We start from the raw sequence: 13,467 nt of genomic DNA on the forward strand, positions 1-13,467 counted from the left end.
TAATTCATCTTCATCCTCTTTGCTTATTAGTGCCTTCTTGAGGGGTGGCTTTGAGACTGCTTTATCAATATCATCATCTGGCAGTTTGGACAGATTCCTTGGTTGATTGATAGTCCCTGAATGACATGTCCAGTTTCTGTTTGCATGCATTTACAGCTTTGGGAACTTAGCAGGTGGTAGTTCCTCACGTTCTCGTAGCCTAAATGCTTTGAGGAAAGGAAATAGTTCCTCACCATGTTCCTCAATCAGGTGTCTTTTGACCCTCAGGAACCTCATGATGTCATGACCTACGCCAGGCAACAAATCTGCATGGTTGAAACCTTCCTCAGTGAACCTATGCATTGTCACATATGGTGTAATTTCAGAAAATGTGGCAATGAGTTTAAATTGGCTTTTAAAGGCACACAGGGTCATCCCTAGGCTTGGGTCAGCATCAAGTTTAAAAAGAAAGTATGTGATTTTGATGTCAAGGCCTTTGCATGCTAATCATGATGCAACTTCTTTAAAGTCAAGCACAGATCGACTGACAGAGACACCTCCAGACCTGATGGCAGATAGTAGAGCATTAAATCTTTTGGTGATTTGTTGCATTGGATTGTCACTCAGCTTGCGCACAATGTAATATATCAGAGAGAAGGCAGCTTTAACGGCTTTGTGCTTGCATGGAAGTTGCTCATTTTGTTCCAGTCAGCCATGAACCATGGAGCATTTCCACCTTCTTTTCCCATGATTGATCTGTCTGGAGTGATGAATTCTTTAAGCTCTGGAACAAGGGTATAAAGTTGATCAAAAGTAACAACGAGCATTGTGATAGCACAGGACCTCCCAAAGTGAGAGTTTGCTCTTGGAATTGAAGCAAGAGCCATGCAACAGGCAGCATATACATCTTAAGTGGTAGGCAACACAATCACAGGTTCATCAACTTTGCTAAGTTCCAATGGCGTGTTTGCAGGTTCCAATCACTATGAGCTTTAATAGCTTTGTTAACCTGTTGATGATGTCACATGAAGATTGTCCGATAAATTATTTTAAATACAGTCTACTAAAGTTTGATGAAGAGTGTTACTTAACAGTGCATTATCAGGAGAGACACTGGGCTAGAACAGAGAGAGGACTGGACTAGGAGGAGCCAGGAGTTCAAGGCCTTGTCCTAGAGCTTGTCAGTAACCTGATGGATGACTTTGTGCAGGCCACTGGCCCACTTATGAACCAGTCGATTCGGCTCTGTCATGAGCATAACCCTTGCCCAGCCCCCTCACCAGAGGGTGGTGTGGATCTGATATGCTAGTGAATCCTCAAAAGGGTTTAGCAAAGAGTGAAGTGTTGTGTCAAGAGGAAGAAGATAAATTGCCATTATCTTCCCTTTGATCTCCATTATTCTTCAGCCCTGGCAAGGTTTGACAGTTGGATGCTGATAATGAGAGTGATGCAGAAGAGGGGAAGAAAGCAGGGCCCACTGAGGAGAGCACTCCAAGGTGAACAGCCATCATGCCTTGCCTCAGTCACACCCTTAGCAACCTGCAGAAGGGCCCAATTATTTCCACCGACCTTCTGACTGTGCCCCAGACCTTCTGCTCTCCTGCTGTGAGGAACAACCCAGCCTGGGTGTGGAAGAGGGAAATCTCAGCCCCAAGTAGTTGGGAAGGGACTTGGTCTGAGTGGTCTCTGTCCTCTGTGCCCTCCATAAGGCCAGGCATATTACAGTATAGGAAGAAGAGTGCAAGGGGAATAACATTTGTAAAGTGCTTACTGTGTACTTTGGGCTATACATACATTCTCTCACTTAATTCAGCAAGCCTGTTTTAGAGCTAGGACAGTTGAGATTCAGCAAGGTTACACAATGTGTTCCAATGTCACGCAACCAGTGAGTGTGACAGAAATCTCTGTTTTTGTTGTACAGCAAAGAAGAGGCAGAACTGGGGTGGGGGCAATGCTTAGCCTGCAGGTTAATATGAGGCAGAGATAGTGCCTCTTAAGTCCTTGGAACATGGTAGGCATTCAGCAGCTGGTAAGAGGCAGCTGTAAAAGTGTGTCTTACAGTGCACTTGAGTCACCTCTCATACCAAAAGTCTTCCTGTTCTATTTTATCTAAGAGAAATGCATTTGTTTCTCTCCTTGGAAGCCCAGACCTAGCTGGAGATTGTTTTCCAGTGCCCTCAACCTTCAGATCAGATGGCTTCCAAGACTCAGAGTCATCCTAAACATAGTTTCTGTTGTCATCAACTAGGAATAGAATCAGAAATGAGAACCTGGATCCTCTTAAGAGGTAAACAGAACTTGATAGCAGAAGCTGACTTAGTGCCAAGTGAGAAGACCGGGGGCCAGCAGGCACTAGGCAGATCTCTGAGGCACAAGTTGGAGATAGATTTTGTTTGGGACTACAGCCAGTAACCCTGTCTCTGCATTTCCCCACTATGGGCCAGTCTCTGAAGTTGTACCCAGTGGCTAGGTCTCAGTCCACATTGCAGTGTGGATGGTCCGTCACACATTATCCCTAATCCTCACAACAATCAAAGGAGCAAGGCATTGTCCCCAACCTGCAAATCAGGAAACAGAGCCTTTGAAAGGTTAAGTCACTTGGGAAAATCTGTTTATAGGTTTTTCATCTGTAAAAACAATAATAGGCTGAACATGGTGGCTCACACCTGTAATCCCAGTACTTTGGGAGGCCAAGGTGGGTGAGAAGTTCAAGACCAGCCTGGGCAACATGGGGAGACCCTGTCTCTACAAAAAAAAAAAAAAAGAAAAAAAAATACAAAAATTAGACGAGTGTAGGGGCATGTACCAGTAGTCCCAGCTACTTGAGAGGCTGAGGTGGTTGGACCAACTGAACCCAGGAGGTTGAGGCTGCAGTGAGCCATGATCATGCCATTGCACTCCAGCCTAGGCAACAGAGTGAGACCCTGCCTCATAGACTAATAAAAAAAAAGAAAGAAAAAAAAAGAAAAAAGAAAAGAATAATAAAAATACCTTTTATCTATCTAAAAAGGTCTAAACTTTTGTCTAAAAACAATAAAAATTTTTTAGATAGAAGTTTAAACCTTTGGTACATCAAAGATGTTCAAAACATGAGAGCTGCCCTGATTATTATTTTTTCCTACAGTAATCATATTAGCCCAGAATGTGTGTACAAAGTATATGTGATGATCTGAATGTGTGTGTCCTCCGCAAATCCATATGTTGAAACCCAGCACCCAAGACGATGGTCTTAAGAGATGGGGTCTTTGGGAGGTGATGAGGTCATGAGGGCAGAGTCCTCATCAATGGAATTGGTGACCTTATAAAAGACCTGAGGGGGCTTGCTAGCCCCTTTCCCCTTCATTCATGTGAGAATGCAACAACAAGGTGCCGTCTATGAGGCAGAAAGTAAGCCCTCACCAGACACCAAATCTCCTGGTAGCTTGATCTTATACTTATCAGCCTCCAGAACTGTTGAGCAATAAGTGTCTGTTGTTTAAAAAGTGTCTGTTGAGCAATAAGTGCCTGTTGCCTAGTCTGGCCAGGTGTGGTGGTTCACGCCTGTAATCCCAGAACTTTGGGAGGCTGCCGGGGGAGGGGGGGTGGATCACCTGAGGTTAGGAGTTCTAGACCAGCCTGGCCAACACGGTGAAAACCCATCTCTACTAAAAATACAAAAAGTAGCTGGGCATTGTGGCTTCCACCTGTAATCCCAGCTACTCAGGAGGATGACACAGGAGAATCTCTTAAAACCAGGGAGGCAGAGGCTGCAGTGAGCCAAGATTGCACCATTGCACTCCAACCTGGGCAATAACAGTGAAACTTTGTCTAAAAAAAAAAAAAAAAATTGCCTGGTCTAAGGAGGTTTTGTTATAGTAGCCTGAACTAAGATGTGTTAGCAGTACCTTTAAATTTATGTGTGCATATGAATCACCTGGAGAGGATTTTATAAAAAAAGATCCTGGCCCCACTGACCCTCAAGCCTCCCCTTCCACAAGAATTTAATTCAGTAAATCTGGGATGGGACCTAAAAATTTACGTTTCTGACAAGTTCCCAAGTAATACCGATGCTGCAGGTGCACAGACCACTCTTCAAGTAGAATTATGTCATGGTACTTACTTCTCTATCTGTTGCCTTACCTGCCTCCTACTCACATTCTTGCCAGCCCCATGAGGTAGGAGGAATAGAGACTGTTACTACTACTGTTCTGTGGAATCAAGCTTCACTTCCCAAACAGGTGTCCAACTTCTGTCCCTAGCTGCCAGTCAGCTGTATCCTTTCTGGGTCAGAAATTTAGCTTTCTCATGACATAGTCATTACCTGGGATTCTACTGATATTGTTTCCAATAAAGGTAACATCATAGCATGGGCACAGGCCTGGACAAGTGGGCACAGGATGCTTCACCACCCATACAGCAGATTTGTAAGACTCTGGGCTCAGCCAAGGACTGGGTAGACTATGGACACAGAGACTTCGAGTTACTTGGGCTGCCAAGGACTCAAGCTGTGTGAAAGGGGCTTTTTATCCTTGCAAAAGGTAGAACAAGGGTCAGAGCACAGAGTAGAGCTATGTCTAGACATTTGCCAAACTAGAGATTGCTGAACTCCATGGGTTTGTGGGTCAAATACGAGATTCAAGGGTGACATGTATGGGGCTACATTGTACCCATCATCCAGACAATAACCTGACCCTATGTCTGATCTGGACTCTCATGTTTTGCCTTTGGTGGCCACATTGTGGCCAAAATCAGGTGTTCCTTGATATCTCTCTGCTTAGCTCCGTCCCCTAAGTGACTCCAGATTCAGGTTTCTTTGGGGTCAAGGCCTTGGAAAATCGTCAAGAAGCTGCAGTGCCTTTCCCGCGACTCTATGTGCCTGGTTTGGAAGCTCAGGTTTCTGTTTTGACGTTGAGTTATGGTTATAGGCCATGCATTTTGGGTTAAGGCCAAGTCCAATGGGCAGGTATGAGCTTTGAGGAGAGGGTGCCAAGTCTGTTTGTTTACCGTATTATTCCATCCCCTAGCATAGCGCCATCCCCCAGCATAGCGGGGCTCAAGTATTTGTTGAATGAATTAATGGCCATTCTATTTTTAATCACCTGGAGAGCAGAGATCCTTCAAAATTGGAAACTCACAGGTAGGTCCTGGGCAGGTTAGGACACTCTTGCCTTTCTTGACCCACTTGATCCTCAGCAGCCCTAGTTAAAGTGAGCCCTGGATTTAGGAAGGTGCCATTAAGAGAATCCCACACTGGAGCTGAGGAAGATCTACTTTGCCATTCCAGTCATCCAGGTTCATAACATGTTCTTTGTTGCTACTCAGAAACCTTTCCTAAAGCCTTGTCTAAACACTCTAGCCTGGCATCTGCTGTGTCAATGGCTATAAGGAGTAGTTGAGTGAGGCCTCTAACCTAGAGCCCTGAAAGTGGTGAGTGAGGCTCCTAAAGGCCAGCATGGTGGTGACAGTAGAAATCAGTGAGGGAAGACCTAAGAGGAAAGATGCATCTTGAGGCTAGAGTCAAGAATCTCCGCCCCTCATGTGAAGATGCTCACTTGGAGGGGGCTGATGACTTCAACTCTGAGCCACTTAGCCTGGTTTATATAAGGGCTGCCACTGCAATTTCCTTACAGCTCTTGGGAGGGTAGTCTTCCATGTTTGCTTACAAGACCAGTGAGTATCCCAGTGCTTCAGGTGTTCCAAATGGGAGGGCACAGGACTTGTCCTAAGCCCAGAGTTGGGGCAGATCCTTGTCAGACTTCCCTGAGCTTGATGGAGCTGCAGACACACTATACTTGCTAAGGAGTTGAGGCTGATCCCACCAGCTAGGGACAGATAGGCTCCAGATTCAAGGGCTCAGATAGGTGGATGTGTTTGAGCAGGGCTGTTATTGTTGGTGCCCTATACAGAAGTACCTAGCCAGGAGGCAAATGAGGCCTGAAATCCAGCCAAGGGATTTCAAGGGAGCTCCCAACCCTTGAAATCATAAAGCTGCAACTGTCAGAAGGTGCATCTTTTCTAATTAGCACAGGGTAGACCTTGGGAAATCCTAGTTGGGGGTATCTGAGGTGGGGCTATCATGGCTGCGTGAGTACACTGAGCTGAGAAGTCCATGCCTGACTTTTTTGGGGATGTTTGGCGAAAGGCTGGCTCTCCTTGCACTGTCTGAGAGATGTTGACCTGGGCCTGTGAGCCAGGCTGAGTTCTCATTCAGGGTTATGGGGGGAATGCATCTGGGACATGCCTGCCCTGCCTAGAGCATGCTAGACCACTCTCAAAAGAGATGTCTTTACTGGACAATGGGGCCTCTGGTCTTGGGGTAGGAATTAGTAAAATCTATTTTCTGTGACAAGACTGGGAGGTAGGAAGGAAAACACTTAAATGACATTTAGAAGAATGTCATTTATTAAATAGAACCTTAGTGAAGAGAGGAAAATATTAAGGTTATGCTTGCAATAAAGAGGCAGCTTGGAGCAGAAGTGAGAAGTCTTTGTCCTAACTCAAGTTTTAGCACTTTTTAAAAGCCCTCTCCTTTCTCCCTCCTTCCTTTCTTTCCCCACCCACCCCCTGCCTTTTAAAACTAGCTGAGTGAGAACTTGGGCAATTCACTAAATTCTGAGCCTACTTTTCTTCCTCAGTAAAGTGGGCACAACAAATCTCACCTCTTAGGTTACTGAGAAGATCTAGAATGCATCTGTGTAATGGGCTTGGGATGGAGATAAGGTGAGCTTGTTCTCCTCCCTGCCTTCTTCCCAGTTGTGATGGTTAATACTGAGTCAACTTGGTTGGATTGAAAGATGCAAAGTGTTAATCCTGGGTGTGTCTGTGAGAGTATTGCCAAAGGATATTAACATTTAATCAGTGGTCTGGGAAGGGCAGACCCACCCTTAATTTGAGTGGGGATCATCTAATCAGCTGCCAGCGCAGCTAGACTATAAAGCAGGCAGAAAGATGTGAAAGACTGGACTGGCCTAGCCTCCCAGCCTACAGCTTTCTCCCATGCTGGATGCTTCCTGCCCTCAAACATCAGACTCCAAGTTCTTCAGTTTTGGGACTCAGACTGGCTTTCTTTGCTCCCCAGCTTGCAGATGGCCTATTGTGAGAACTTGCAATCATGTGAGTTAATACTTGATAAACTCCCCTTTGTATATCTATCTATTCTATTAGTTCTGTCTCTCTAGAGACCCTGACTAATACAGTAAATTGGTACCAGTAGAGTGGGGTGTTGCTGAAAAGATATCCCAAAATGTGGAAGTGGTCTTTGAACTTGGTAACAGGCAGAGGTTGGAACAATTTGGAGCGCTCAGAAGAAGAGAGGAAAATATGGAAAAGTTTGGAACTCCCTAGAGGCTTGTTGAATGACTTTGACAAAAATGCTGATAATGATATGGACAATGAAATCCAAGCTAAGGTGGTCTCAGATGGAGATGAAGAACTTGTTGGGAACTAGAGTAAAGCTGACTCTTGTTATGTTTTAGCAGAGACTAGTGGCATTTTGCCCCTGCCCTAGAGATCTGCAGAACTTTGAACTTGAGAGAGATGATTTAGGATATCTGACAGAAGAAATTTCTAAGCAGGAAAGCATTCAAGAAGTGACTTGTGTACTGTTAAAGACATTCAATTTTATAAGGGAAGTGAAGCATAAAAGTTGGGAAAATTTGCAGCCTGACAATTTGATAAAAAGAAAATCCCATTTTCTGAGGAGAAATTCAAGCTGGCTCTAGAAATTTGCATAAGTAATGAGGAGCTGCGTGTTAATTCCCAAGACAATGGGGAAAGTGTCTCCAGTGCATGTCAGAGGTTTGCATGGCAGCCCCTGCCATCACAGGCCCAGAGGCCTAGAAGGAAAAAATGGTTTCATGGACCAGGCCCAGGGTCCCCAGGCTGTGTGCAGCCTAGGGACTTGGTGTCCTATGTCCCAGCTGCTCCAGCTGTGGCTGAAAGGGGCCAATGTAGAGACTGGGCCATGACTTCAGAGGTGCAAACATCAAGCCTTGGCAGCTTCCACAGTGTTCAAAACATGAGAGCTGCCCTGATTATTATTTTTTCCTACAGTAATCATATTAACCCATAATGTGTGCACAGTGTGTATGTGATAGTCCCTGCCCCCATGTGTTGTTGAGCCTGCCAGTGCACAGAAGTCAAGAATTGGAATTTGAGAACCTCTGCCTAGATTTCAGAGGCTACATGAAAACACCTGGATATCCAAGCAGAAGTTTGCTGCAGGGGCAGGGCTCTCAGGGAGACCCTCTGCTAGGACAGTGCAGAAGGGAAATGTGGGGTTGGAGCCCCCACACAGAATCCCTACTGGGGCACTACATAGTGGAGCTGTGAGAAGATGGCCACTGTCCTCCAGACCCCAGAATTGTAGATCCACTGACAGCTTGCACTGTGCACCTGGAAAAGCTGTAGACACTCAATGTCAGCTTGTGAAAGCAGCCAGGAGGGAGGCTGTACCCTGAAAAGCCACAGGGACAGAACTGCCCAAGATGATGGGAACCCAACTCTTGCATCAGTGTGACCTGGATGTGAGACATGGAGTCAAAGGAGATTATTTTGAAGCTTTAAGATTTGACTGCCCTGCTGGATTTTGGACTTGCATGGAACCTGTAACCTTTTTGTTTTGGCCAATTTCTCCCATTTGGAATGGCTGTGCCTGTACCACCACTGTATCTAGGAAGTAACTAACCTGCTTTTGATTTTACAGGCTCATAGGTGGAAGGGACTTGCCTTGTCTCAGATGAGACTTTGGACTGTGTTAATAAGTTAAGACTTTGGGGGACTGTTGGGAAGGCATGATTGGTTTTGAAATGTGAGGACATGAGATTTGGGAGGGGCCAGGGGCGGAATGATATGGTTTGGCTGTGTTCCCACCAAAATCTCATCTTAAATTTTTACATGTGGGAGGGGCCTGGTGGGAGGTAATTTAATCATAGGGGCAGGTCTTTCCCATGCTGTTCTCATGGTAGTGAATGAGTCTCACGAGGTCTGATGGCTTTATAAGGCAGAGCTTCCCTTCACAATCTCTCTCTTTGCCTGCTGCTATCCATGTAAGATGTGACTTGCTCCTCCTTGCCTTCCACCATGATTGTGAAGCTTCCCCAACCACATGGAACTGTAAGTTGATTAAACCTCTTTCTTTTGTAAATTGCCCAGTCTCAGATATGTCTTTATCAATCGCATGAAAACAAACTAATACACAGCTTTCATGTTTGGGCAGGGCCAGTAGGCCGGGGAGGCAGAGTCTGTCAGTGGGAGTGGGGCCATGAAGGGTCTCTCTTGTGTCTGAGGGAACCACAGTGACTCACTGAGGGGGCCTAGAGGTGGTGAGGGCTGTGGGCCTGCCACATCTTGTCAAGACTGCTCAAGCAGTTCCTCACTGCTCCTCCAGCTCCCTGCCACCCTCCAGTCCATTCTCCTATTTAATGGCTCCTTTGCCAGGAGATTGAAGCCTTTTTCTTGGTGTCCAGGGCCCAATCTGTCTACCCCATCTCCCACAGCAGTCCTCCATATACAGTTCAATGTTCCCAAACAGCTCATAGCATTTATGCCTTTGTGTGTACCTTGCTTTGTCTAAAATGCTCTTTCTCCTTCTTTGACAGAATTCCTCCTTTTTCCTCTCAGGATCTAGCTTAAATGTGCCACTCACTGGGGAGCCTCCCTTGACTCCAGGTCAGGATAGGCCCTACTTCTGGCCTCCCACTCTGTCCCCTTTAATGTTGCATTGCCCATTCTGTGTGGAATGTTCTGTTGCTATACATGGCGCCTTTCCTAGACTGAGTTCTTTAAGGACAGGGACCACATTTGATCCTTTCTGTGTTCTGAGTATGGGCCTCACAGAACTTGTTGAATGAGTGTGTATATAAGTGAAAATAATAGGGTGGGCAGTTGTGGGTAAGTAGTGAGTGGCAAGTAGCTTTGTCCCCAAGCCTCAGACGGTCACCTGGACTAGGCAGAAAGTTGAGAACTCATCATTTTGGTCTCTTTTACCAAAAGAGATTAGGTCTGAATTTGTTTCCAGAAATTAGGACATGTTATCTATAAGACTGTCTGGGGCTAGCAGGACAAAAGACTAAAATCTGAGGTATCTGTAAGGAGTAGTTGGAGGGGATCATGGGCCCTGCACAGCTCTGTCCAAGGCTCAGGAACAACTTTAGGTGGCTAGGTATGGATAATAATCCTGCAGTCAGTCCTTCCCATGTGGGAGTGAGGCTCCCAGCCAATAGTCCCACAAGTCACAGAACAGTCCCTCTAGTGAGTGAGAGATCTGGTAATGTAGAAGTCCTCAGATTGTCTGCTCCTCCACCCAAGACACTGAGGGATCACACTTTCATTCAGTTTCTTATGTTACAAGTCATCATCCTTTTTTTGTGTGCAAAGCTTAGAGTCTTCCCCAAGATCCTGAGAATTCCTGGGAGCTTATATTCTGATCACCTCTCACTCTTCATTCCTGCTGCTATTGCATTCTTGTGACTGAGTTGTTTTGCTCCAGGCTCTGATGCTGCCCTTGCTACCTCATTCCCCAAAGCACCAGGCACAAGCATGTGCATGTAACAGATTTTACTTGAAGAGCTGAGGGTAAGGAAGTGTATAGCACAACGCAGAGCCAAAAGGCAGAGCAAGAATCATTACCTGCTTTGTACAAAAGAGGAAACCAAAGTTTAGACATTAACCAGGGTATTTGACTAAGGCTCTATGGCAAGTTAGTGACAGAATTGAGTCTGGAATGAGCTTTTCTGATCCAGGGACTCTAGAGTCACCATTTCATGGTTTTGAACTTCCGGAATCCAAAGAGCTGTCCAGGTTTAGGTTAAGAACAGTTCCACACACACAGAAAGATGGTCCTGGGTGGTGGGCAGTGAAGGAAACCTGGGGAGCTGAAGATCTCCATGAGTGTGGCTCACCTCCCCCTGTGTCTCCTGGGGCTGACCCTTGCTCATATCCTGCCAGAACAAGATCCAGGTGGATCAAACCTTTACTGAGGGCCTGCCAAGACCAGCACAGTAGTACAGTGGGTTTAATCCTCACTATGGTTCTGCAAGGCTGGCATCATTATTTACCATTAGTTGAGAAAACAGGCTCCAGGAGTGGAAGTGACTGGCTCAAGGTCATACAGATAAAGTCAGGCCTGGCTCTGAGCCTGAGGACCTCAGTCCCAGGCTCTGCTGCTAGCTCCGTGGCACTGCCAACATTGACCACCAGGTGGCAATCTTCCCCAACTCCCTGCAGGCCACAGGCACCCTGGAATTTCAAACAGCGATACCTGTGGTTGGTGGCAGAACACCAGTCTCTGCCCAGTTTTGAAACTCCATTGTCCCCAAGGGGAAATTGATACCCAAGAAGGATGGTAGCTTTACATAGGATGAAGTTCCATGTTTATGTGCGTGTGAGCATGGGATCTGCTTCTGGTTCCAAGACCGGTGGACTCGGCTGACCTGTTGTTAGCTGGAAGTTGGCGGGCATGACTTTCCTGGCACAATATTCAGTTTCTCCTCTGTGCCTGTTGTTGCCAAGCCCCGCTCAAGAGATGGGCAGCTGAGTGTTCCTGGGACTCCACCAGAGGCCCAGGCCTCAACCTGTTTTTAGGTAGGGCGCATGCTTACCTGGTCTGAGGCCATCTGAACAGCCCTGTGGATCCTCCCCCCATTTTTTTTTTTTTTTTGAGACGGAGTTTTGCTCTTGTTACCCAGGCTGGAGTGCAATGGCACCATCTCGGCTCACCACAACCTCCGCCTCCTGGGTTCAGGCAATTCTCCTGCCTCAGCCTCCTGAGTAGCTGGGATTACAGGCACGCGCCACCATGCCCAGCTAATTTTTTGTATTTTTAGTAGAGACGAGGTTTCACCATGTTGACCAGGATGGTCTCGATCTCTTGACCTCGTGATCCACCCGCCTCGGCCTCCCAAAGTGTTGGGATTACAGGCGTGAGCCACCGCGCCCAGCCCCTTCCCCCATTTTAATCTATGTGCTTCTTTGTATGGAGCCATGGAGACTCCTGTGATTTTCCATGCCTGCCTACAGCCAGGAACCACTGGGGGAGAGTCCTGTGAATTTGTCCTGCAGTACCTCACTGTGTGTTCCCTTCAAGCTCTGCTGGATGGACCAGACCCTCTCTGCAGGCTTCCTGCCACTGGATACCCCTTTACCTCTGTGCTGCTCAGCAGCTGCCCCAGGGTGGGCCTGTGAATTCTCCGTGCAGCAAGCTTTCTGCCCAGATGCCAGGGCGAGGCTCCCTTTCTTGCAGGCACTCCCAGCCTGTGTGCAGGGCTTGGGCACACTCTCCACTCCCCATCATGGCAGTGACTCTCAGCACAAACACCACACTGTTCACAAGGCCACCCCGGCTTCTCCCCCATTCCCTCCTATGTCTTCGCTTTGTGTGTGTGTGCACGTGCATGCTCCTTCATGTCTCTCTTTGCAGAGTGTGGTCTTAGAGCCTCTTGTCCTCAGCTTTGTACCTTCATTGCAACTCCACAAATCAAGACGTCAAGGAAAGTCCTGCTGTCCATCCTGTCAAGTAAAGGTAGGACAGCTCCCTTGCCAGATTCAGAGGAGAGGTGGACTGGGAGTTCCTTGAAGGCGGCACTGCCGTTGAGCTCTGTGTCCCCATCATCCAGCACAGGGCCTGCATGGGACAGGCCCCAGGGGGAGGGAGTTAGTTCTCACGTGAATGAAAGGTCCTGTACTAGAGCAGGTTAGCCTCTCAGAACAGAATGAGTCCCCTCCCTCTGTAGGGCACCACATACCCCTCTGCGGGAACTGAGGGAAAGTGGAGAACAGAGCAAACATTGATGAAGGCAAGCAGCACACAGCCATTATGTCAGTGTTTCTCAAGTTTCTCTCCTTCATACGCCTCCTCCGTGGTTTTTGCTAAATCCATGGATTCTTAATAATTTTCTTTAGCATATTTTATGAAAATACCTAATTCATGGTCTCCTAAGGAATAATATTCATGAAATCACTGATTTGATGTATCTTTCCTAATATACTTTAAATTATATACATAGCTATTAAAAAATAGCAAAGACCACTGAGATAGGTTGTACCTACCACCAGTGAGATGTATACTGCACTTGGGTTATTTAGTTTTCACAAAACCCTATAAGGTTAATAATGCTATTTCTGTTTTATAGGTGAAGGCCAGATAATTGACTTGGCCAAGGTCACACAGTCTTCTGATCTTTGCCCTACAGCCTAAAGATGGGAGAGGGGAAGGGAGGAGCAGGTACTTGGGGGATGATGGGGGATGATGAGGGATGATGGGGGACGAGGGCAGCTGCCACTGAAAAATGAAAGAAGATGGGGAAGATAGGAGGTGAGGGGCAGGACTCCATGTCAGAAAGGCAAGTGACCTGAGTCCCAATGTCCTATGCACAGTAATGGCCATGAAAATAGCTGCAGATTTGCCTGCATTTGTGTGACCAAGATTTATTGTGCCAGCAACTCCGGTAATTGGATGATGAAAGCACTGCAGCTGGGACTGTTGGCTGGAGATTAATTATTAGTGAGAGG

The sequence above is a fragment of the Sapajus apella genome, unplaced genomic scaffold, assembly GCF_009761245.1.
Source record: "Sapajus apella isolate SASKATOON/1434 unplaced genomic scaffold, GSC_monkey_1.0 scaffold106, whole genome shotgun sequence".
NCBI classification, from domain to species: Eukaryota; Metazoa; Chordata; class Mammalia; order Primates; family Cebidae; genus Sapajus; species Sapajus apella.